Source organism: Lutjanus erythropterus, chromosome 17, assembly GCF_056507025.1.
Source record: "Lutjanus erythropterus isolate fLutEry1 chromosome 17, fLutEry1.hap2, whole genome shotgun sequence".
NCBI lineage: Eukaryota > Metazoa > Chordata > Actinopteri > Lutjaniformes > Lutjanidae > Lutjanus > Lutjanus erythropterus.
In genome coordinates this window covers 36,498,360-36,522,580 of record NC_139333.1, presented here as the reverse complement: position 1 = coordinate 36,522,580, position 24,221 = coordinate 36,498,360, and the positions used below count along the sequence as shown (strand labels likewise).

The following is a 24,221-nucleotide window of genomic DNA, read 5'->3' as shown; positions in this document are numbered from 1 at the left end:
TATCATTATGACATCACATGTCACAGCTGTGGGTAACAATGCATCAATGGAACAGCAAGGAGGCTGAATGTGAAGGGACTGAATGAACACTAGAAAGAGACAACAACAGCTGTCCATGAATCCCTGCCAAAACCATCAACAACATCTACTGGGAAGAGGTCAAAGGTGATTGACCAGGAGTCAGTGGACATCTTAGAATCTTTTTAGGCCCCTGCCTGGTTAATGCCCACATGTTTCAAACTCCACAAATTATTTAGTGAAATTCTTTGTTGTCCCCTCTAGAACTGTGCCTGACATTATAAAATAACAAATATCAAAATACCAAACATACAAACTGCAATGAAAATATATGTAACAATAGATACAATAATGTGTACAATTATGAGTTTTAACTATTAAATGTGTAAATATTAAGTGAAAGTAATTATCAATGAACAGCAGTAGTGTAGTCTATCAAGATCTGTAGGAGCCTAAATTATTAATTGGTATTTGGTTTAAAAAGTAAGTAATAAATATTTCAAATTTAACATTAATTTTATTAAAATTTAACTTAAAAACAGCTAAAATAACAGTAATATAAGGTAATTGGTTTAGAAGGGATCAAAATGAATATTTATGGGTCTATTAATGTCATATGTACATTATTTATCATTCAAGTTAATTATTTACAATGCAACTGGATTGTTTAAAATGGATAAAAATGTAACTTATGTGATATTTGTAATGCAGAGTGGAGCTACACTTGATTTTGACCTTTCCCTTTTTTCCTCTGGTTGCTGATTTTTGCTTGGATGTGATGCATGCTTGATGGATACTTTGTACACTTTTACAATTTTTTCCGTACCAACTGTTTTGTTTTTGTTTAAGTAAACTGTTAAAACTTTACGAGTGGTCCGGTGGATTGTTTCATTTATGTGGGTTAGAGTTAAGAGTGTCAAGCCAAGCTTAATTCTGTGGAAACCTACAGGATCCGTTTTGGAGTCATCAGGGCTCTTCTAAACCAGTGGTTCCCAACCTTTTTTCCTCAGAGCTCCCCTTACTCGTACCCAAAGTAAAGCACACATGCATGCATGCATTCAAGTGCACATACACACACCAAATGACAATAGATTAATTCCAAAGCTTCACTGTCAGAAATGTAAATAAATTAAATTCTTTTACATTCTCGGACATCGGATTGGGAACCAATACTCTAAACCATCTAACACCAAAGTATCCGATTGCCTTTAACTATTAAAACTATTTTTTTTTTTTTTTAAGTTGCCAGCCAGCATCTTTAATAAAATTCTTTTTATGGGGTGGGTCCACCAAATGTTCAGTTCTATGAATATTTTAACCAGGAATATATAGAAAGAACAGATCTAATAGTTTCAGACACATAGAACTGTTTTGTTCTAGCTTCGTTCATTCTTAATAAGCACTTGAATGTTGGTATGTTGCATCAAAAAATCTACTTTTCAGACAAAAAAATGGTAAAAACAACATTTTTGTGAAAGGGGCATTTTTAAGCTGAATATCAACTTCACGTTTTTATTTTGGTTTCTTTAATCACTTTTAATCACTTCATATTAGATGTGTGACATCACTGTCACTGTGTGGCTAACATTAGGTGTGTGAGTCCCCCACTCCTGAGAGGCCTGGGGGCTGGAACACTCTCTGCTGCAGTCACAGGGGCTGCAGTGTGAGCAGCCTCGTCATGTCCTGGCTGCTGTGGAGGTCAGGGGGTTGCACTGTGAGCAGCCCTTCTCTGTGCCCAGGCTCTGTGTCTGGCTCATGGTGTTCCTTGACCCACGAATCTGCTGATGAGCACCAATGTTCTCATGCCAGATAATACCATCTTCTTGTTTTGCTCAATTCCAGCAGTTCTCTTCTTCACTGAGTGACAATTCTTTGTCAGATAATCTGTCAGAGCGTCCCCTACTGCCTTAGCAGTGAAAAAAGCAATTGATGAGATATCTCTTTATTGATGGGGAAAGAGTTAATTCAAGCAGATAATTGTTGTTTGTTGCTGTTTTGCCGCTCAGTGCGACTGAGGTGAGCATGTTGTCAATATTCCATAGCTGTTTCTTTCACAGTGCAGGGTTTCAAGTTAAACATGTTAAAACTGGATACAGCAAGGCTTTGATCCAGTAGACAATATTAAGAAACAAACCTCTCACACTACAGGATCATAGTCAGACCATCCTCTAATTGAGAACATACCAACCCAAAATCTGCCCAAATACCCTCTAGTGTGGGGCCAGCATTAGCCAGTGGTGGGCAGTAATGAAGTACATTTACTTGAGTACTGTACTTAAGTACATTTTTTGAGTATCTGTACTTTACTTGAGTATTTGTTTCTTTGGAAACTTCTGACTTTCACTCCACTACATTTCAAAGACAAATATTGTACTTTTGACTTCACATTTCTAGGAAGGTCGTTGTTACTGTTCGACTAAGCACAGCTTTGAAGTCAGCTGTTGCTGTTTTTTCTTTTCTAAAATGCAATTGGTCACATGCTGTGTTCCTCACAGAAAGAAACCAATCACCTCTCAAATGGGACTGATGTAAAAGCAGAAATACGTCCAGGCGCACTAACAAGAACGAGCAAACTCTCCCTCTTTCATTCAAACAACAAGTGGTAATGGTGACAGCAGGAGAAAGACAAAATGAAATCTGAAGATGTTATTATAATTATTAATTATTCCAGGTAGCTTTTAAAGCTAAAGCCACATAATTCATGTATATATACTGCCTCTGAAAACAGAAAGAAATCTCAGTTATTAACAGACTTGGTGAAGTCCTTACAGTTGGCTACAATCTAATTTTATGATGTGATTTTAATACATTTACATCAGAAATTGATAATAGCTGTCCTTTTTGTTTTTGATTGTATTTCTATGCTGAAGTTTTTATAGGTGTTTCTACAGACTTTGTGTAGCAGAGTGGTTCTACAAGCAGGTCAGTGCATCATCAGGTGGTTTCAGAGAGTTACAAGCTTCTGTAAATGCATCATGAAAACAATACAGCATGTATTGATATTAGAAAATGTACTTTGTAATTTGTACTTTTGGATACTTAGGTGTTTTTAAAAACATGTACTTTTGAATACTTAAGTATTTTAAAAGCAAGTACTCTACTACTTTAACTCAAGTAAAATTTTGACTGAGAAACTTTCACTTGTAGTTGAGTAATACTTGACTAGGAGTATCTATACTTTGACTCAAGTACTGGTGTTGAGTACTTTGTCCACCACTGGCATTAGCTGCTCCTTCTCTTTAGTATGAACAGCTGGTCACTGTGGTCCATATCAGACATGATTTTTGTGACTATTAGCTGAAAGCACACACACCTCTGCCAGAAGGAGCCAGTTCACCTGCACCTGAAGTGACAGGAAATCCTTAGGATGTCAGGAGAAGTCAACAGTAATTGTCAGTAATTCCCCCCACTAATTGCCGGAGTCTCACTAAAGAACACATTCAGCAGTTATCACCATTCAATTATATCCAATTATGAATAAATTATACAGCAAACAGAGCTGATGGAATTTGCAGGAGGCTTTTATTTTTTCCCTCCCTGTGTTGGATTGGCAAATTGGAAAATGGACAAGGTGGCTTTTGGATAGAGCTCCAGCAGTTTGAGGACAAACATTAATTTGTCGACCTCAGAGTATAAAGTGGAGAAAGTGGAGCATGAAAAGAGGAAAAGAGGGATTTAACAGTTGTTTAAATCCATTATCAACTGCAACTTGTACTTTCTAAAGACTGTGCTTGTCTCGTAAACAGGAAGTGTGACCAGGTGGTAAACTGCAGTACAGAGGAAGTGGCAGCAGTGTAGTGAACATGAGAGATGGCTGACTTTCTGACTGTGTGTTTATATGCGTGTGCCATCTCTTAATAACAACAGCACGAGATGGCTGACACATCTCTTCTGCCTCTGAAGAGAGCATTTTAGTGGGGATTTATTTTGTGGAATGAATTACCCAGTATAATTAAAAACCTTAATCTCTTTTTTCCCCTCAACAAAACAATTTTGTTCAAACCCAGAGAAGCAATCCAAAATTAATTTACCGCACCACTGAGTAGTATTAATGCCAGCCCCCCCCCCTCAGCCACCCATCCACATCCTCATCTCTTACATGGGTTATGTGATATGAGACGATAGGCTGTGTGTTGTAACATGGGATGTTCCCCGTGTAATCATCAGGAGCAGAACAATACACCGAGGACAGTGGGTATTAGCTCTAATAGACTGTCCTGTGGGGGATCTCAGCTATTGTCTGACACTTTGTGCTGTGTCTCTGTGTGTGTTTGTGGAGCTTCAGCTTTTCTGTGGTAAGGCTCTCTCATGTGTGCCAAATCATTACAGACCAGAAAGGAAACATGTCATGCAGCCTCAGATAGTTACAATATGTAAGATGGATTGCTAATTTAATTTATCAACCAGTGAATGAGTTGATCAGCCAATCAGCCCAAATCAAACAAAATATGTCTGTCCAGGGCTTTGGTTTATGCTCCCCTACTCATCAAAAACTTCACTGCATGGATATAAAGATGTAATCATAATTAAACTTATTAGCACATACATCTTTATGCATTAAGATTATTTGGTTTGTGTCTGCATTTATAAACTCACCCTCGCTGTACACAAGTACAGAAATCTAAATGTACATCTTTGTTTCACTGTCAACACAATGTTCATGTTATATTCTGACAAAAGTTATGTCAGTCTTTTTTTCCTCTTTGCTCATCCACACCCATGGCAGAGACACACTGCCGTGTGCATACCACAATCATTTGCTCATGTGTGGACAAGATGCTGCTAATGTAGACAGATGATTCAGTGTGGTATGAATGCTGTTGTTAACGCGAGGCTGATGCTGACCTGATGTTTGTAATGTAGACAAGGGTTACCCTCCATTACATTACCTCTCTATGTAAAGGACACACATTTTGTAGAGATTTTAGGTGTGGAACTGTCCAATATGGACATAATTCTAAGGGATACTATTACAGCCTCCATAATATGTAAGACTGGCTGTTTCTCATCTCAAAATTGCTACGAAGAGACATTCCACAAATGTAAAAGGTTTGTCATGGGGAATTAGTTGAAGGGACTAGGCTGGCCAGAGACAAAAAAAAAAAAAAAAGAATGAAAAATGTCCCATAATTTTAAGGAATGAAAATAGAGTTATCAGGGTAATGACAGTATCTGATATCTGTTCCCTGAGGAGAGTTCCCATTACCAAACAGGCAACTCCGATCAGTAACCCTGCAAAGACCCGAGTGGTCCTTGCCACCATTTTGTGTACAGTTAGATGCTCAAACCCAGAAGAAGCTGCTAAAACAGCAAAGTGTATCGTGTTGGACAGTAGTGACAGTAGGGATTGTTTAGTACACAATGGAAGGTGATGACAAAGTGCTGCAGAAGAGGATCAATGCTGTGACTTTTTTTTCTGTCTGTGTGTCAATGCATTGTTTGTGCTGTGTGTGTTCCCTGGTTGTTGTGGTGGAAAGGGAACAGGGGGGATGTTAGGTGGGAAGGAGAGGGATCGATGAGGCATTTGTTTTGTTTAGGTAAATGATGTGGTGGAGATGGACAACAGCACTCTGTCTTGTGTCCCTAAGGAGATGGAAGACAAATGGCTATCAGTGTCCTATCATCCCTCTCTCTCTCTCTCTCTCTGTCTCCTACACTGGCATCCATGGTGTGCAGGGTATAGTTGGGAGCTGGATCGGCAGACTATGATGGCATTCATTGTGTGTGTGTGTGTGTGTGTGTGTGTGTATGTGTGTGTGTATAAAGAGTTAAAACTAAGCTGACCTCTGACTGACACAGTGGCAGTCTTCATCAAGTTTTCAGTCAGCTGTCATTATGCTGATGAGACTTTGAGCTCTACAGATATGTGTGGTGGTAGAGCTGCACTGGAGGATTGATTGATCAAACTTCAATGACCAGAGCCTGACAATGACAATGAAGAGGACTGAAAATAAAAGTAAACAACAAACAAAAAGACAACAAACCATCCAGTGGGCATCTAAAATAGTGGGACAAATACCAGGTCAGTACTAACCTGAGTTGGGCCTACACCATGCTTTCAGATTCTGTAACTATGTATTAACATTAAAAAGAGAGTTATTGTTTATTGGGTGAGTTTGCTATAGGGAAAGGAAACAAAACTCAGGATGTTGTATAGTTGTTTATTTAATTTGTATGTGACTGGAATATATGCATCACCATGGATCACATTTGTTCAGCGAATATTAGATGAATGTTGCTTCTCATACTTTTGCCTGCACCAGAGGTGTGGTCATATCAATTGGCTGAAGCTTGCAATTGCGCAGGGGTTAAAAGATCAGTTCCTGCATAGGTGGCATATGAACTCCTGAGAATGTCATCATTCTCCAATAGCAGAATTCTAAACATAACAGGAAGATACAAAGGTCTGGAGAGGGATAAAAGATTTTTTACTTTATGTAATGATAAACTGTTGTGAGATGAATATCATGTTTTGCTTCAATGTATAAATTTAACCATTGTTAAGTGTAGAAGGAGGTACCTGCCAAAACACTATTAGTTCTGTCTATGCTGAAACTTATATTAACACTGCAGACACATAAATCAACAGTAAGAGGTAAATTAGATGCCCTTTTAAGCAATATACTGCTTTTATTTAAATTACCTAGTTTGTCATATGGATCTATTTTGGTCATTTACCACTGTATTGTTACTATTGTTTTTCTGTTTTACTGTGTGGTCTAGAGAATTAAATAAAAACTGAAGCTTCAAAAAACTGAAACTGAAATTATGAGAAAGCTACAAAAGTTGATATGCAGTGCATTTGGATTGATATAATCAACATAGTTTTATTAGCATTACTGTTTTTGCCCTCGATGAATCAAGTTTCCAATAGCAGATTGACTATGTTGAACCAGTTAAAAGGGACTTGCTGGCCAAACTTTCCTCACTCCATGATTTTATAGAGTTAGCCCACATGTACTTGACATAGTAAACTCTCCTATCTAACATGGGTACTACATACTATAGGATCTTCCTGTTTGTATTTTTTTAAACATATTTTATGATGTGATAATTAGATCTTTCTTTACTGGAAATAACATACAATATTTTGAATAGCCAGTAGGTTGTTGTTAGTGATGGGCCATTACCTTAATAAGCCAGCACTTGAACAATGGTAATAAATGACATGCTGCATTGCCTTGTGCAGTATCGCTGGTTGCCAGTATTCCCATAGACAACAGTGCAATCAAACTGATTTGTTGCTGATGCTCACTTCACATTCAGTAAGGACGTGGTGTTAGCTCAATGAGCAATGAGTAGGCTTATGACAACAAACCAAGGTTATTCAGTTTCAGTAGCAAGAGGGGCTTCACTGTGGGATTGAGGGCCAATACTTTGTCAGGTTAAAGGGATAGTTCTTTTTTTTAAGTGGGGCTCTATAAGGTACTCTATAAGGTACACTGAGTGCAACAGCCCACCTTCTCTTCTCCCTTTGACTTTCTCTCAAAGTTTTTGAATTGGGCAAACTGTCTTTTGCTTCTAGCAAAATCTGTCTGAACAAAAAGTAAGACAGTGTCAACTGCTAATTGTTTCCTTACCTTGATACTGTTTCAGAGCCTTCTCCATCATGCCAGTGCTGCCGCTGTTCACTTGTATCACACTGTGTGTAGAGTACCATGTGACCCATGCCAGAGGGGGCACAAAAATAGCCTCACCTACTGCATTAATAATTAATATTAATAAATATTTCTGGTACAAAGTAACAAATATACATATGTACTCTGCAAGCACTAACATGTATTCAATTAATTATTCTCCAGTTGAGGTTTATGTGGACCTACAGCAGCTGTGAACTATGAAATCCACCTAAAGGTAAGAGAAGGACCACAGGACACACACCACTAGAAGGAGCTATTTATCTGTTTATCTATCTCACATGCATGAGACAAGACATACACACACACACACACACACCACACACACACACACACACACACACACACACACACACACACACACACACACACACACACACTACTACTACTACTACCACTACTACTACTACTACTACTACTACTACTACTAATAATAATAATAACACTTTTGTCCACTTTAATAAGAACCCCCCAAAATATAAAATAAAATGAAGTGTCTCTGCACTTTGAATGGATTTATTAGTTATCCAGTTTGCAGTCTTTCTTCTGGTAACTTTAAAAGAAGATTTTTGTAATTTATTCCTCTGTATTATGTGTGCATGAATAGCAGATGAACCCACTTTAACTCCATTAACCGCACTAACAGGGGAGTTACTGAGGAAAGAAATATTTATTCATAGTAATCATGGTAGTAATAATTGTAATAATAACTGTGATAGTAACTTACCAGTATTGTAATAAATAGTATTGTTTTTTCAAAGCACATTGGGAGCATACAGAAATGAAAACCAGGAAAAAGAAATACAAAAACAACCAAACCCAGTACGGTACAGGTGCTGAACAGAAACAGTTTTGATTGCACAGGTTAAGTGAAGCCACAGCCACACATGAAGAGTCTCTTTGTTCTAATATACAGTAATACAAGGTTCTGCTATTGACAGAGAGAAAGGGAGGATCTGTACACAAGGAATATAAAAGCACATTGAAGCCTCAAACAAATAACAGACCAAAAACAGACAGACAAATACAAACAGAATGGAAGGAAATTCCTCTTTTTCTTTCTATTTTACTCACTAGTCACCATTCAAACCTTTGTGCTTTGGGGATCTGCATAGGACAGGGAGGCTGTTGGCATTTGGGGAGTGATGTGGATGTATAAAGGCAACAGTATACTTATTGCAAAAGTCAAAATTACTGAAAAAAACACAAAGGAACATAGTGCCACATACAAATTGTGGTTATTTTATGACATCTTTGTATTGTACAATTATTTACACTCCACACCAGTGGGGTCACATGAAGATTTAACATGAACATGAAGTACAACCTGGGGAAACCAGGGAGTGCCCTCACTAGATCAACAACTGCTATGAAAAAAGCTGTGTGTGATCACTGATGGTCCTGTGAATGTTGGCTGTGAATTCAGAAGCAGAGACCCAACGTTTTCTCGTCCCGGCTCATCAAATGCCCATGTTGCTTTGTGACAACCCTCAGTGTCTCATACTCATGGACAAGGAACCCTTCAGCTCAGTGGTTCCCAAACTTTTTATGGCATGCCCCCCCTTTCAGAGGGTGAAAAATGTGTGTGCCCCCCTCCCCACATTTTTTTTTTTATCAATTCTTAACAATAATTGGGGACAGAACTACTAAAAAAGGATTCAGACATTGAATTTTAGTGAAATAAAGGTTAGCAGGGTAGACTGACCAAACTCGTTTTTTTTATTTCCCCTACATGGATCACATTCATCCAGCTTTGTTTCATTCTTGACTCTTCCCCTGGTCCTCTGTGCCCCCCAGGTGGGTCTGAACTCCAATTTGGGAACCACTGCTTTAGCCTATATATAAAACATTGCCAGAGAGCCTTTTTAACATGTGGTTAACATTGCAAAATGTTCACAGTTTGGGTAGCTTTAAGGGCCAAAACTACCTGGTTAGGTTGTGGAAAACATCATGTTGTGGGTTAAAATAAGTTGGTTACGTTATGTGCATCATGTGATGTACATGAAGCAAGTCGAAAAATAAAAGTCACATTTGGCAGGTCACGTGATGCACATAATGTTACATACCTTCAAACTTTTAATATCGGTTTGGTTTCACACAGGACACAATCCCCAGTCTCCTGTACAAAAGTGCTGTGTTTGTTTGACTTATCTATCCACCCCACCTCCTCCATGCATGGACTCTCTGGGTCTTTATACTATGTCAAAAGTCTGATTTATCTCACATAGCCCTTCAAGGGTACCTTGTGCATCTGAATGAATCACCGAGGGGCACGGAAGAAAGAAAACAACGTTGGTATTTGTAGACTTGGGAATGTGAAGTGGCTGAAAGACCATGGTTACTTACATAGATGTTTTTGAAACGTCTTTTAAAACATTCAGACTTCCAAACTTCATACAAAGGTGAGATTACTTTTTGGATATAAGTGTAAATATTGGAAATATAGGTGAAAATAGAGTAGTGTGGTAAAGACATGACAGGGAAGACTGAGGGATTATGTGGATTATGGGGTATGTCACAATAGCATTTACATTATGACAAGCAGTAACTCCCACAAAATCTTCACGCAAAGTTCAGCATAGGTGGACTTTCTCAGTGTATATCATGTGGTTCTTGTCACGTGATTCTACGCTCCTCAGTAGAAGATTGCACTGGTGAAAATATACATTTATATAGTGTAAAATATTTTTCATCTTTTATGTTTGGTGCATAGTTCTTACATTTGTGCTCATTGAGCCTGTGAAATAAATAAAAGACATCTTTTCATTACTATATGTACAACTGTAACTAAATCTTCACTGAATCTTCACCAAAACAGTTAACTCATAACCCACATAATGTACTGTGACCCTAATCAACTACAGAATTCAAACTTGTTTTTTAGTTTGAGCAAATACACCAAAATTTGTCTTTGCATAAAGTATACTGTGGCCTTTATGGTGGAGGTCAGCGGGTTAGGTGGGGAGGTAGGTGTGGTTTTGGCTTATGGGTTGTAGTTGGGCTCTAGCTGGGCTACACAAAGGAGGGGTGAACGAGGTCTGGTTACCAGGAGATTCAGAGAATAATAGCTGCTTTAGGGCTTGCATCTGAGGTATACACATTATAAAGAAACAGGGAAGGTTTTGTAGAAGACCCATATAGGTTTTGGTAGGAAGCTCAAGGATTTTTCATATAGTGTGTGTACTGTAGAGCAGGTGAGAAGGGTTGGAGCTTTGATATGGACGGGATATTTTTTTACCTAAAGACAGGGAAAGGGGATGGAAGGACTAAAGGGGGACATGCTAGCTTGAACAGAAGGGTTTTCTCAGGGTTACAGTAATCAGCCATAGAGAATACCAGAGCTAGAATGAAAGCTGCTTCACACCTTTTTTTTTTTAATCTCTCCAACCCGTAATGGATGGACAGCATTTACAGTACATGTAAACAGGACAGAATTCTTAAACCAACAACAGAAAAGTTCAGAATGAGAAGAAGATTGCAGAGATCTGAGGAGACCTGGATCTCTGCTAAGATTGACATCGTTAGTTGTTTTTCATTAGTTTTTTTTCTTTGTTTTGCTTTGTAAAGTCCCAGTCAGTTTCTTTTATCCCAGTTATCTAGCTCAGCAGTGGACGCTGAGAGATGGTGGTGGACGGGCATTTTTAAAAAGTCACTTGCTGGACGCACCCACACACTGTCACAGAGTCCCAGTGTTTGAAGTAGCTTTGAGACGCCCATCCAGAGAACAGTCTGTACTGTCTGAGCCCACCGTCCTGTCCACTGTGCCACAACATGCACTTTCAACGACTGAGAGAAAAAGAAATGCAACAACATGAGAGGTATCACTGGATCCTTTCACACAAGCTAAGTCTGTTTCACTGAAACACCAGAGAACTGAGTCCTCACTCATCTGGAAATCTGACCTGGACGAGGAAGAAAAAGAGCAAGGCGAGAAGGAGGAGGAGGAGGAGGAGGAGGAGGAGAATGAACACTCTCCATGTGAATTATGTTTTCTAAATTCATGGCAGGTACTCCCTGCCCTCAGCCTCAGATCAACAAAGCCTTCAGAATGTTGGTCACCAACCCAGGAGGTGGACAAAATAATGGAAACACAACATAACAAAAGTGCCTCAAAATCAGAATTTCTGATTCACAACTGACAAAGCAGCTACAAAGTCAGCTTTAAAAGACAACCAGGCAGTTAAATATAGGATCATTTAAAATATTTATTGGTATCTTTTAAATAACTCAACCAAGAATGGAAATGTTTCATTGGTAAAAAAAATCTAACCGAGCTGTTGTTGAGGCTGCCAAGTTCATAGCCATGATCCGCACCAGTCTGTGTATATTTCAGTCAGAGTTAGAGCCAGTCATAGCTAGTAGACCTTTGTGTTAGCTTACCCTCACACACAGTGGGAGTCACCCTAATGTGACCGTTCACATGGCTCTTGCATGTGTTCATAGTCCAAGTTGAGTACACCAGTAATAGCTGATAAACCTGGAGCTGAATTTGGTATATACATAAAGATCATTCATTATCCGAAAACATTATCACACTGACAGACAATTTAGAGTCACTAAGTAAACTTATTAAGGTCCATGTCTTTGGACTGTGGGAGGAAGCCAATTTTGCAATATCATGCAAGAGCTTGATCTGATTGGTTGAAGTTAGCCTGTGTAAGACAGATGATTCATCCAATCACCTACCCTGTGTTTTTTTTCAAGGTACCTGCCCTTTTCCAAACAGTCTCTAAGGATGACTTCCCAGCTGGTTCTGTGTGACGGACATGGGGAGAATATCACACAGCAAATCCCAGCCACAAACTCCCCAGCCCCCAGCCGGTTGGGGATTCAAACTTCTTGCTGTGAGGTGAGTATTAACCACTGCACCATCATGCTGCCCCCATACATACAAAATTTAAAGTTATTAATACCAATAGTTGTCAATATTGTTTGTTGTGTTTTCAAATGTTCTTTCTTACTCTGTATTTGACATAATATTGTCAAATACTAATAAAATTAATAATGATGATAATTATCATTTAAAAAAATTATGATTATGTTAAAGGAACAGTTCATATTATTTGGCTGTATTGCTTGTAAGTGTATTACCAACCCACCCACCGAGACCCCCAGTTTGGAGAAGCAGCTGGAGCACCAGTATAAGAAGCTAAGCACTGTACTGCTGTGGACAGGGTCACCAGCAAGATATACACCTGAAAGTATCAATGTCAATTTAAGTGTATGCTGTATTTAGAATATTTTCACTGCTTTACCTTGCTGTCAGACAGCCTTTTCTGATGGGAAACTGCCCCTTATATAATCATAAAAATAATGTGCTCTCATGCCCAAAAAAACTCCATTGGCATAATCAGTCATTTTACTTGGCAGAACATGGGTATGAAACAAATCCATAATCACACAATAAAACAAACAAAGTAACCTATCAAGGCAGCGCTAGATCAGCAACTCTGGGAGGTAAAATTACTGTTTTTGACAAAGGAGTCTGGTTGCTTTGGAGAGGCTAGGTAAAAGCAGTAAAATATTCTAAATATAGTGTGCACTTAAACTGGTACTGATTTTTAAGATGTCTAAATTACATTCTACTGCACCTGTCCACAACATACATTGCTTAGCTTTTAACACCAGTACTCCTGCTGCTTCTTCAAACTCGGGGGGTGTTTTAACCGCCATCTACTGTAGGTAATACACTGACTATGGAAAAGTACCTCATACAACCACATTACAAAATACTTTTTTTTTGCATGTAATTTTGATGCTGGAAAGTATTTTGAGCTAAATTTCTTGTATGCAAGGTGCTACACAAGTAAAGTCTAGTATTATTATTATAGTAGTCTGAATCTGAATAAACATGTATGCGTAAACGTGCTTTTAATATGTTAGGATGCCTGCTCTTGGCTTGCTGCAGGAAGTTGCTGTGTCAAGACATAAAAATCTTGCGTGGTTTAGGCATCTTGCAGTATGAAGTTCACCAACAGATTGATGTTCAGGATGTGATGTCATCATATGCTACAAAGTTCCATGTATTTCGTCCACTCCATGGAGACTGTAGCCTATCCCTCTAATGCGCCCTTTTTTTCCTCCTCCTCCTCTTCCTCACCCCCCACATAGCACTTGCCCACAGCACCTTGATAATGCAAAGATTCAAGGGAGAAAGACAAAGAGAGTGAAGAGACAAGGAGAAAAAAAACTGGGAGAAAAATCAATATTTCAAAAAAATTCTTTTTATCTTTCCCCCGTCCCTCTGTCTTTGTCTCTCACACAGGACAGGCTGCTCCCAGTCTCCTTGTTCTTATCAAATTTGAAAAGCCTGGCTGAGAAAAATTCTGACTGATCCTGTAATGATTGCACATTTCTGTATCTCCCACTGGCTGCAGGGCACTGGTGTTCCTTTTAAATGCTTCCCTCATCTATATATTTTTTCTTTTCTTGATCTTTCTTTTTTTTGGCCGTGTCATTACAGTCTTTCTGGGTCAGCAGAGGAAGAAGTCCAGCATATTATCAGAAACATTTTTGCTATATCATTTACACATGTATATCATTTACAGAGTACTGTATGTTTTTTTTAAGTATATAGAAAACAACAACATCTACCTAAAAAGTTTAAGAGTTTTTGAAGTTACATTCAGTAGCTGAACTGAAGGGAAACAAAACCAAATGAATGTCAACAGAATAAAACATCACATGTAGAAACCTCATCATACATCGACAGTGCATTGAATTCTGCATGAAAGTTGAAAATCAAAGGCAAACTTATGTCCAAGAGTTGCAGATCACAAATAGATATATCTATATTCATATATAAATGTTTTTTCTTCTTACTGGTAATACAATAAATACAACATTAGTAAATGGCTACAATTGACTCTCCGACCATGCTTGACAGCATGTTATTAGTACAACGTTTAAATATAGAAGGATGTCACTAAAGTAGAGATCCATATAAATAGAAAGGTTTAAAGAGACTCTTAGTAAAACTTTGTTTGCTTGTGACCCTTTTTTTCAACTTCATATAGGGCTTATGCCCTCCCCTCCCCCTCTTGTCCCACCATCCCTCCTCAGCAGTAGAGGCCGAGGGCTGTGTTCAAAGATGGATGGGAGAGTTTCCTGTGACTTTTCGAAGCAGACAGCTCCCATGTTTCTAATTTGTACAATCCCTCAGACTGCCTGTTCCACCCATCCCTACCCCACCCAACACGATGTACAAAAGCAGTTAACTACACAGCACAGCCACCTCAAACCACAACACTACAATGACATGTTTGGTAGTGATGTCAGGGGCCACCAGGCCTCCAGCAGACATGACCTACAGTACTACTGGCCTTTGAGCTCTGACTCTGCTCCTCACTGAGCTTTCTGATCTGCATTTGCACAGATCACTGCAGGGAGATGTATTTATTCAGATGCTTAATTTTTGCAGTCTACAAAATGCAGACTACTTGACAAAACTAGCCAAATTGACAACTACACTACAGCAGTCCGTTAGTGGAAGACAGGCTCCAAAAGCTTTTTACTAGCTGAATTCTACTCCTTATTTCCCTAACTATCACTTAGTGACATGTCTGCTGGACCAGCTACCCCCCACCCTCTCAATGCACACACACACACACACACACACACACATACACACACACACACACACACACACACACACACACACACACGCCAAGTCCGTACCCTCCCCAACACCCCTGCCCCATCCAGCAGAGGGTGATGGGGGTTGGAGTGTGGTGAGACACAATCAGAAGACAGGGGGGAAGCTGGCATCACCTCACTTCACCTCCCTCTTCCAAATTGCAAAGACACATGACATTTTTCCCAAAGTTTTCTTTTTTTTTTTTTTTTTAAACATACTTACTATATCACACACATATAATATAGAATATGTATATACGTACATTAGTGTTTGCTCTTTTTGGAAATCATAAACTTAAAAAAGTTTACAAAAATAAAATGTTTTATGGCGACCTCTCTAATTGGTCTCTTCCACTCAGCAAGGCTTGATTTTCAGGGGTCAGAGCCAGCAGGCTCCCCTCCCCCTTGACTACAGGCTCAATGGTTCAGACCCTGGCCTCAGAGCAGGCCTGCAAAAATCCTCCATCCATCTTTCAGATCCCTTTCATTCCTGATAGAAAGGCTCCTTTACTGCTCTTTTTGTGTTTGTTGATCTTTTTTTTAGTGTCCTTCTGTGTCCACGTTCTTCTTCTCTTTTTTTAGTTGATGTCCATCTGTACTCATCCCTCTAGTCTTTCTTTTATTTACTAAAAAAAGAGAGAACAAGCAAGTCAGTGTAATTATTTACAGTGGGCTGAAATTGATTCTATATAGTGTAAAAAAAAATACAAAACTACTTTTCATATTCAAAAGTAAAAAGAACTAGAATGCAAAAGGACAGTTATTATATACACAATGACATCAAAATAGTTACACCATCATTAGCAAATTTAGTATTCACTCAACAAATAGTTCAGTTCAATCACTGAGCAATATGGATACATTTATTTTGGAGAAATCAGATTTTCTCATTAAACAATATCATTAGATTTGACTATGCAGTAGTTGTAGTTGTCTATCACCTTCAATCAGAACAAAGTAACATTTTACCATCTTTAACAGTCAGCAGCAGGGTTTGACTCAGGAGTTCAGACTAATCTGTTGGGATCTTGCTCACTCAGTGTGTTCTGTGTCTTCTGTCATAAGACTTTATTTTGAAGAGTGTGAATCATACTGACAAGACACATGAACATGAAGGAGACTTTATGAAGGTTTTTGACTGTTGTCATTTAGTGTCATTTGGTCAGTTATGTTATTTTTAATGCAAAGTTGACATTGTTTGAGATGTCTTTGTTATGACCATACGATGTTAACTAAGATAATATAACATGTCATAAACATGTCATAGCAGGCCTAATGATCAGACTTAAAGAAAATCTTTAGCTTTATGTGTTAACATTACATTTACCTGTCAAATGTAAGTTACAGTACAGACATCTGTAGTCAAGTACAAGTACTGTTACATTAAAATAAAATAAAATATTACTCAATTACAAGTGAAAGTACTGGTGTTAGAAATACACTTAAGTAAATTAATAGTATTAGTTACTTTTAACAGCTGATGTTCAATGCATTATCAGTAGGGGTTTCTGTTTCTGTTTCTCTTAAGTGTTCATAGTCACCTCTACAAACCAGGGTTGCAAATTTTCTGAATTTTTTTAATTGATTTTGATTCATCATAAATACTTTATAAGATACAAAATATGATTCTTTTTTTCTTATTCTCAACTTTTTTTCAATTTTCAAGTTTAAGTTTAATTTTCCTTAATCAACTAAAGGCCTGCCAGAAAAAACAATGTCAAATGAGGTGCGGTTACTGCCATGACTATTGATTTAATATCCATGGATACATTTTTAATTGGTAAAATTCATGGAGGTGATTAATCGATTAACGATTTATGATTAACATCATAACTCCAAATGTGTGCTGCTGCATCTTTTTGTTTTGTTTTTCATTGTATGTCTTTGTTTTCATTGGCCCGTTTGTGATCAGATGAAAGGTTTGGATATTAATTCAAATTGTACTCAATACTCAACAATGATTTTAAAAGTAACTAAGTAGATTACAAAGTGTAATGCACACTCAAGTACGAGTAAAAACACAGACTTGAAAATCTACTCATAACAGTATAAGTACCCAAAAAATTACTTAATTACAGTAATTTGAGTATTTGTAATTAGTTACTTCCACCCTTGGCTGTCAAGAGCCCATTATAATTGTGTCATGAATATTTTCCTTTACTTCAACTACATTGGTACAATTTGGACTAGTCATAAAAGTGCTATTAAGTCTTATTACACTGTCAAATTATTTTTAAAACAGTGTCATATATAATTTCCTTGACTGCAGTGGTCCAATGTGGACTTTTCATTAAGTGGTCAATAAATGTTATAATGGTATAAGGCAACAATACAGTACCAAGATGATTTATAGAGTTTCCCGATGGTCAGATAACATTGTTGTTGTAGTTAATGTCAAGGTATCATAACAAAGACATCTCTAATAATGTCAGCTCTGCTCTTGTCCAACTAAATTCTCATTGGTCAGAGAGTTGCTGGTGTTATTTTAATAAGCAGAGGAGCTTCTTGATCTATTTTTTTCAGGTGCGGGACAAACCTTTGCAGACCTCGGTGTATTTTATATAAAACTAACTGACACCATGTCAGAGACGCAGCACAAATTGTGACATCAGCCCCCAGTCTCAGAGGACAGAGGATCTGAGTGGATAAAAAGTTGATATCTGATGACAATGTGTGTGGTTTACCAGTATACCGCACAGGCCTATTGCCCTGTTTATATTGTTTTAGTGTTTTATATGTAGGTTAACTTGTTGAATTGAGCTCTAGCATGTTGCAAATGTTGCTAGACAGGCTGGGCAACGTTGAACTAATTCTTAAATATTTAGGGACGTTAAGAGAAACTGTGTGAACATTAAGCCTTGTTTGAAGCCAAGTAAATAAGAACAGGGAGAGCTGTATTAATGCAGAGATTTGTTCTTATACTGAAGCCAGCATGACCTTCATTGCCAGTGTGTGCATAATGTGTATGTGTGTTGTTGCTATGTGTAAATTTAAATTGTGTCCTGAAGGTAACAATGTAGCTACATGTGAGAAAGAAACGGCTAATTTAGTTCAGTCAAGAAGATTTTCTTGCCCTAGTCGTGGTTAAAACAGTGTCATGTCAGTATTCACAACTTCAAATAGAGTTTCAGTGTACAATGCAGTGTAATTTTGTATTTATTTTAATACAATAACTGAATGTCTGTGGGAGGCCCTTACCCTGAAACATTTAAAGTAAATTCCACACTTATACAGGGATACACTTTACTTTATATTATCTGATACCCTGTTACCTAGACATCACGTATATGACTAAATTATTACAGCAAATATATTTTCAAAAATACATGACGCAGCAAAAGATATGGGGAGAGAGAGGTGGAGGAAACATGTTTTTCAAGAAATGAGAGGTCCTTCTGACCATCTTTTCAGCCTCCCATTTCAACTTAAAATTCAATGAAGACAGCATGGTTCTTTTGTTAATTAGACAGCTAACACTGACCCACCATATTCAACCAGATGGTGAATCAGAAAACATAATTGGTTAAAATAGTTGGTAATGTTAGGAAACAAGGTTGCATCGTGCTACCTGTTTAAAATTTTCCACACTGACACTATCATGAATATAATCTGTATTTACATTTTCTAACACTTCATTGGGGCTGCATGAGCAAATAAGTGGATTTACTGGCTGTGAGATTTCTTTGGCTCATTTATAAAATGTTATTAGTCAGCAAAGAGAAGCTGTTAAACCCAGTGAATCAGATATTTTTATGCCAACTGCAGATGGATGCAGTTGAGGATGATCACATGGCACACAGTAATATGTTCAAAATTAAGACCTTTTTTAAAGGCTGTACCAATACACCACATGAAAATATATTCTACATGCTTCATTCTATAAACATACACACTTTTTTTTCATAATTCTGCACATCACGATTTAGCTCTGGTCAGGCAGGTTGAATTTGAACTGCAGATTCAATCTAAAGGTAACTGTATAAGCCTTGAAAAACCCATTTCAGTCAAACCCTCACTCGAGTATTACTGTTGACCATCTTAGAGGCTTAGCAGGATCAAGTGTGCGCAGCAATTTTTTTTCTCTGTACAAGACAATCCAGATTTTTCCACAGTGAGGGAATAAGCAGCTAAGTAAATCACTCCAGCAACAGCAGGAAGAGAGCAGAGGAAGAGAGGAGTGAAGGAGAGAGTGAGGCTGGCTATGTCCTGTGAGGCTCTCGTCTTGACAGAACCTCTTTAATTCTGGGAGATGAGTTTTTGAGGCGGAGGAAGGTGGTGTGTGTGTGTGTGTGTGTGTGTGTGTGTGTGTGTGTGTGTGTGTGTGTGAGTGTCAGTGTGAGTGTGTTGAGGGGAGTTTGGATCTTCGGAGGCAAGAACAGAAGAGGCCAACTTTAATTTCAGCATCACTTTGTAGTTGCTTGGTCCTACCCCACCGGAGAGAGACACAGAGAGAGACACAACCTGTGCAGCTGCACCGTCGAGTCGCCAATCACAGCCAATAACAGCGTCCTCTCGTCTCAATGTAACAGCCTCGGCTCCCTCCCACATGCATTTTTATACCAGAGCTGCTGCAGAAACAGAGCCTCAGAGGGGAGGAAAGGGAGGTGAAATGGGGGAAAGCAGGGGCTGGGTGGAGAGGTGGAGTTTGGGGCTGCAGTATATACTCGGATACTCAGGAGAGCCTCTCCAAAGCTGAGCTGAGATCACAAATATATTAATCACTTTGGGCAAATACCTCCTGCAGAAGTTAATGGGTTGAGAAACCTGTGCCCCCCACTTTCCTACCCCAACCTCCTCTGTAGCCTCCCCTCCACAGCTCCACAAAGATCCCTACAGGCTTTCCTTTGCTTCTCTACACCTGCCAGTACATGACTTGAAGAGAGTGTGTGTGCATGTGTGTGTGTGTATGTGTGTGTGTGTGTGTGTGTGCGTGACATTTGAAACTACCTCATCTGCTCTAACTCCTCGAAGAAAGACAAAGAATGACAGAGAGAAAGAGCCAGAGAGGTGAGGCTCATCAGTCATGTTTGAAAAGCCACAGCCTGATCACCATGAGTTAACTCACTATGTGAGCATCCTTGGAAAGAACAGACACGCATGAACCTGACAGACTGTGTCTCTTAAGACAAAGTATATTGAGATTTGAGGATAAACAGTCAAATATGATATACTGTATGTGTTTGCTTAACAGAGACAATAAATAAACTAAATTAATCCGTGCTGCATTCACTGGTACTGGGCCAACAGCAAGATTCTTGTACAGCCCAGCACAAATATGCAGTCTAGTACATAGATACTGTCATGTGAGTATATCAGAAAAAAAAGTCAAATATAAAGGAAAAAGTAACACAGAAAGTTTCCAAAGATTTAGCAAATACTCAGAATAAACCACTTATCAAAGAATTCAATACATTAGTAGATCAGATACAAAAGACAAACAAACAAAAATCACACACAACACTTGTTTAAACTAGAACTACACAGCATTTGTTTGGTTATTTTTTCATAGAAAACATTTATCTCTAAAAATTTCTTGACATGTAAACCCATGACTCTGAAACAAAAGGAGAGCACACATTTTAAAAGCTGTCAAAAAGAAAAAAAATGTATGCAGTGAACAGACATGAAAAGCACTCAGGAGATTGCTTATGCAGTTCTCCTAACATATACTCTTCAACTCTGCTTCTGCTTGGACTGTTGCTGTGATGAGTCCTACTATGGCTTTATGAAATATATGTGGCCTTTAAATTGGCTCCCATGTGGCTGCTCTGGCTGTAGAAGCCTGCTCTGTTCATAAGTCTTCTGACTCGGGCTCTGTCACCCACAATCCCATAGAGGTCTGTGTGGCTTTCGACTGGAGCCACAGTCATTTACAACACAAACTGACTCTGGAGGTACACTGAATGGATCTCGAAGGTGCAACACTGAGCATACATGTATATATGTGTGTGTATAAATGTACACATATAAATGATATACTTTATTATTTGCACTATAGCTATGTGAATTTCCAACACAGTCTTACAGCAGTTCATGAAATAGAGGCGAAATTCAATCTAGGCTATTAGATTTGTGTACATGCTTACATCTTGTTAAAGGGTCACGCAAAAGTTAAAATTCAGGTATTATCTACTCACCCTCATGCCAACTGAAGGTCAGGTTTAGTTTTTAGTCCACAAAACACTGCTGGAGTTTCACAGGAAAACAGCATTGCAGAATCTCCCAAACAATGGAAGTGAATGGTGACCAAAAAAATATAAAATGCCTCCATACTGCTTTTCTGGTGTAATACAAGTCCTCCAAAGCCCCAACATGCCAAGTTGACTAAAAACAAAAAAATAATGTTATTGACTAGGGATGCACAGATTCCAATCTCAGCATCGAGTATCGTTCCGATACTGACCTCATGTACTTGTACTGGTATTCATAAAACTACTCCGATACCGAACACCCGATACCACGTCACGAAAAGTAGCCGCTTGATACAAGTAAACATCTAAAGAATCACCACAATGCAGAGTTCAAGGTGTTTGCTGATGCTTACCCTCTTTTTTTGGCCACATCATCATCATCATCAGCGAGCAGTGGTGGACAGTAATGAAGTACATTTACTTGAGTACTGTACTTAAGTACATTTTTTGAGTATCGGTACTTTACTTGAGTATTTGTTTCTTTGGAAACTTTTGACTTTCACTCCACTACATTTCAAAGACAAATATTGTACTTTTGACTTCACTACATTTCTAGGAAGGTTGTTCCTAGACATGTTCGACTAAGCACAGCTTTGAAGTCAGCTGTTGCTGTTTTTTCTTTTCTAAAATACAATTGGTCACATGCTGTGTTCCTCACAAGAAGAAACCAATCACAGTAGCTCCTCTCAAATGGGACTGATGTAAAAGCAGAAATACGTCCAGGCGCACTCTGTAACAAGAACAAGCAAACTCTCCCTCTTTCATTCAAACAACAAGCGGTAATGGTGCCGGCAGGACAAAGACAAAATGAAATCTGAAGATGTTATTATAATTATTAATTATTCCAGGTAGTTTTTAAAGTTGGATTGTTTTTATTGGGGTGAAAAATACCACATAATTCATGTATATACTGCCCCTGAAGACAGAAAGAAATCTCAGTTATTTAACAGACTTGGTGAAGTCCTTACAGTTGGCTACAATCTAATTTTATGATGTGATTTTAATACATTTACATCAGAAAATGACAATAACTGTCCGTTTTGTTTTTGATTGTATTTCTATGCTGAAGTTTTTATAGGTGTTTCTATAGACTTTGTGTAGCAGAGTGGTTCTACAAGCAGGTCAGTGCATCATCAGGTGGTTTCAGAGAGTTACAAGCTTCTGTAAATGCATCGAGAAAACAATACAGCATGTATTGATATTAGAAAATGTATTTTGTAATTTGTACTTTTGGATACGGATACTTAAGTGTTTTTAAAAACATGTACTTTTGAATACTTAAGTATTTTTAAAAGCAAGTACTCTAGTACTTTAACTCAAGTAAAACTTTCACTTGTAGTTGAGTAATATTTGACCAGGAGTATCTATACTTTGACTCAAGTACTGGTGTTGAGTACTTTGTCCACCACTGTCAGCGAAGGACTCGCTGTCCTCAACATCATCCACTAATGACTGCAGCGACTTTGGAAACTGTCCGTAAAAGTCCATGTAAGTCCATGTAAAACTGAAATAAACAGAGTGTAGCTGTAGACTGCAGCCAGCCGCTGTCCAGTAAGTCCTAGTGGGTGTAAACTAGTTGATGCCTTGGCAAATTAATCCAAAGACGAAGAAAAAACACAGCTGCCCCTTTCTTCGTAATAAAGTGGTACAACTTCTCTTTGTGTACGTATTGTTCACCAAAACGGCCTGATAGCACAGGACATGCAACTTCACTCTTTGAGGTTCACAGCAACAAAACTGTTGCACATGGCACCACACTCATACCTGCCCCCCCTAAACACTGACAGGTAGGAACTAATTAGCTCTAAGACAAGAGGGACATGAAGAAGAAACTTAAATACTACACATCTAAATGTTAAATTAAAATACTAGGTAAAATGCTGTAAATGATAATAAAATAATTATCATATATAACACAATTTATATTAGTAAACTTAATTCTGCAAGTCCATAATAATGTTGTGAAATTATTATACTGAAATATACACAGTAAACTGTAGCTTAATAAGGAACACAAAATCAGTAAAGTAACTTTCTACAAATAACCTAAAAATGTAATGTGTACAGTAATTATGGTTACACTTGTAGCATGAAACAGCAACAATGATTTGTTACATTTAGAAAGTGAGCATCTAATGAAAATAAAACATATTTAAAAAGTTATTGTAAGAACTTTAATGGCATTATTAAGTACTCGTATTGGTACTCGCTATCAGCAAGTACCCAAATGTAAGTACTTGTACTCAGTCTGAAAAAAAGTGGTATCTGTGCATCCCTATTATTTACACCATATTTTAGTCTGGATCTTCACTGTAGATCCTTAGCTTGGAGACATGATTTATGGCATTTTTTATCAGTTGTTATTTATTTTTGAAAACTGGTTGCTTACATTGTTTGGGAGATTTGGAAGTTTGCTGTTTTCCTCCAACAGTGCTTTGTGGGCTCGCAAAATAAACCAGACCCTCAACTGACATGAGGGTGAGTAGATAATGACCGAATTTTCATGTTGGGGTTGACTATCCCTTTAACTTCTGCAGAGGAGCAGTAGAAAGCATCCTGAATGGAAACATCAGAAGCTGGCATCATGGGATGTGCACAGCCCTATAGCGGTAAAGTAGTAAAACTGCCCAGTGCATCACTGGTACTAAAAGACAACACCCACCCCAGCCACAGCGTGTATCTGCTACTGTACCACCAGACTAAAGAGCAGTTCCTTCCCTCAGGCTGTGGGAAGAAGCTA

At 38.3% G+C, this 24,221-nt stretch overlaps 1 protein-coding gene across 1 annotated transcript in view; it reads right to left on the bottom strand.

The window, feature by feature from the left end:
• Positions 1–24,221, bottom strand: part of rbfox3a (RNA binding fox-1 homolog 3a) — a 290,125-nt gene that overhangs the window by 12,329 nt on the left and 253,575 nt on the right. The window lies entirely within an intron of this gene.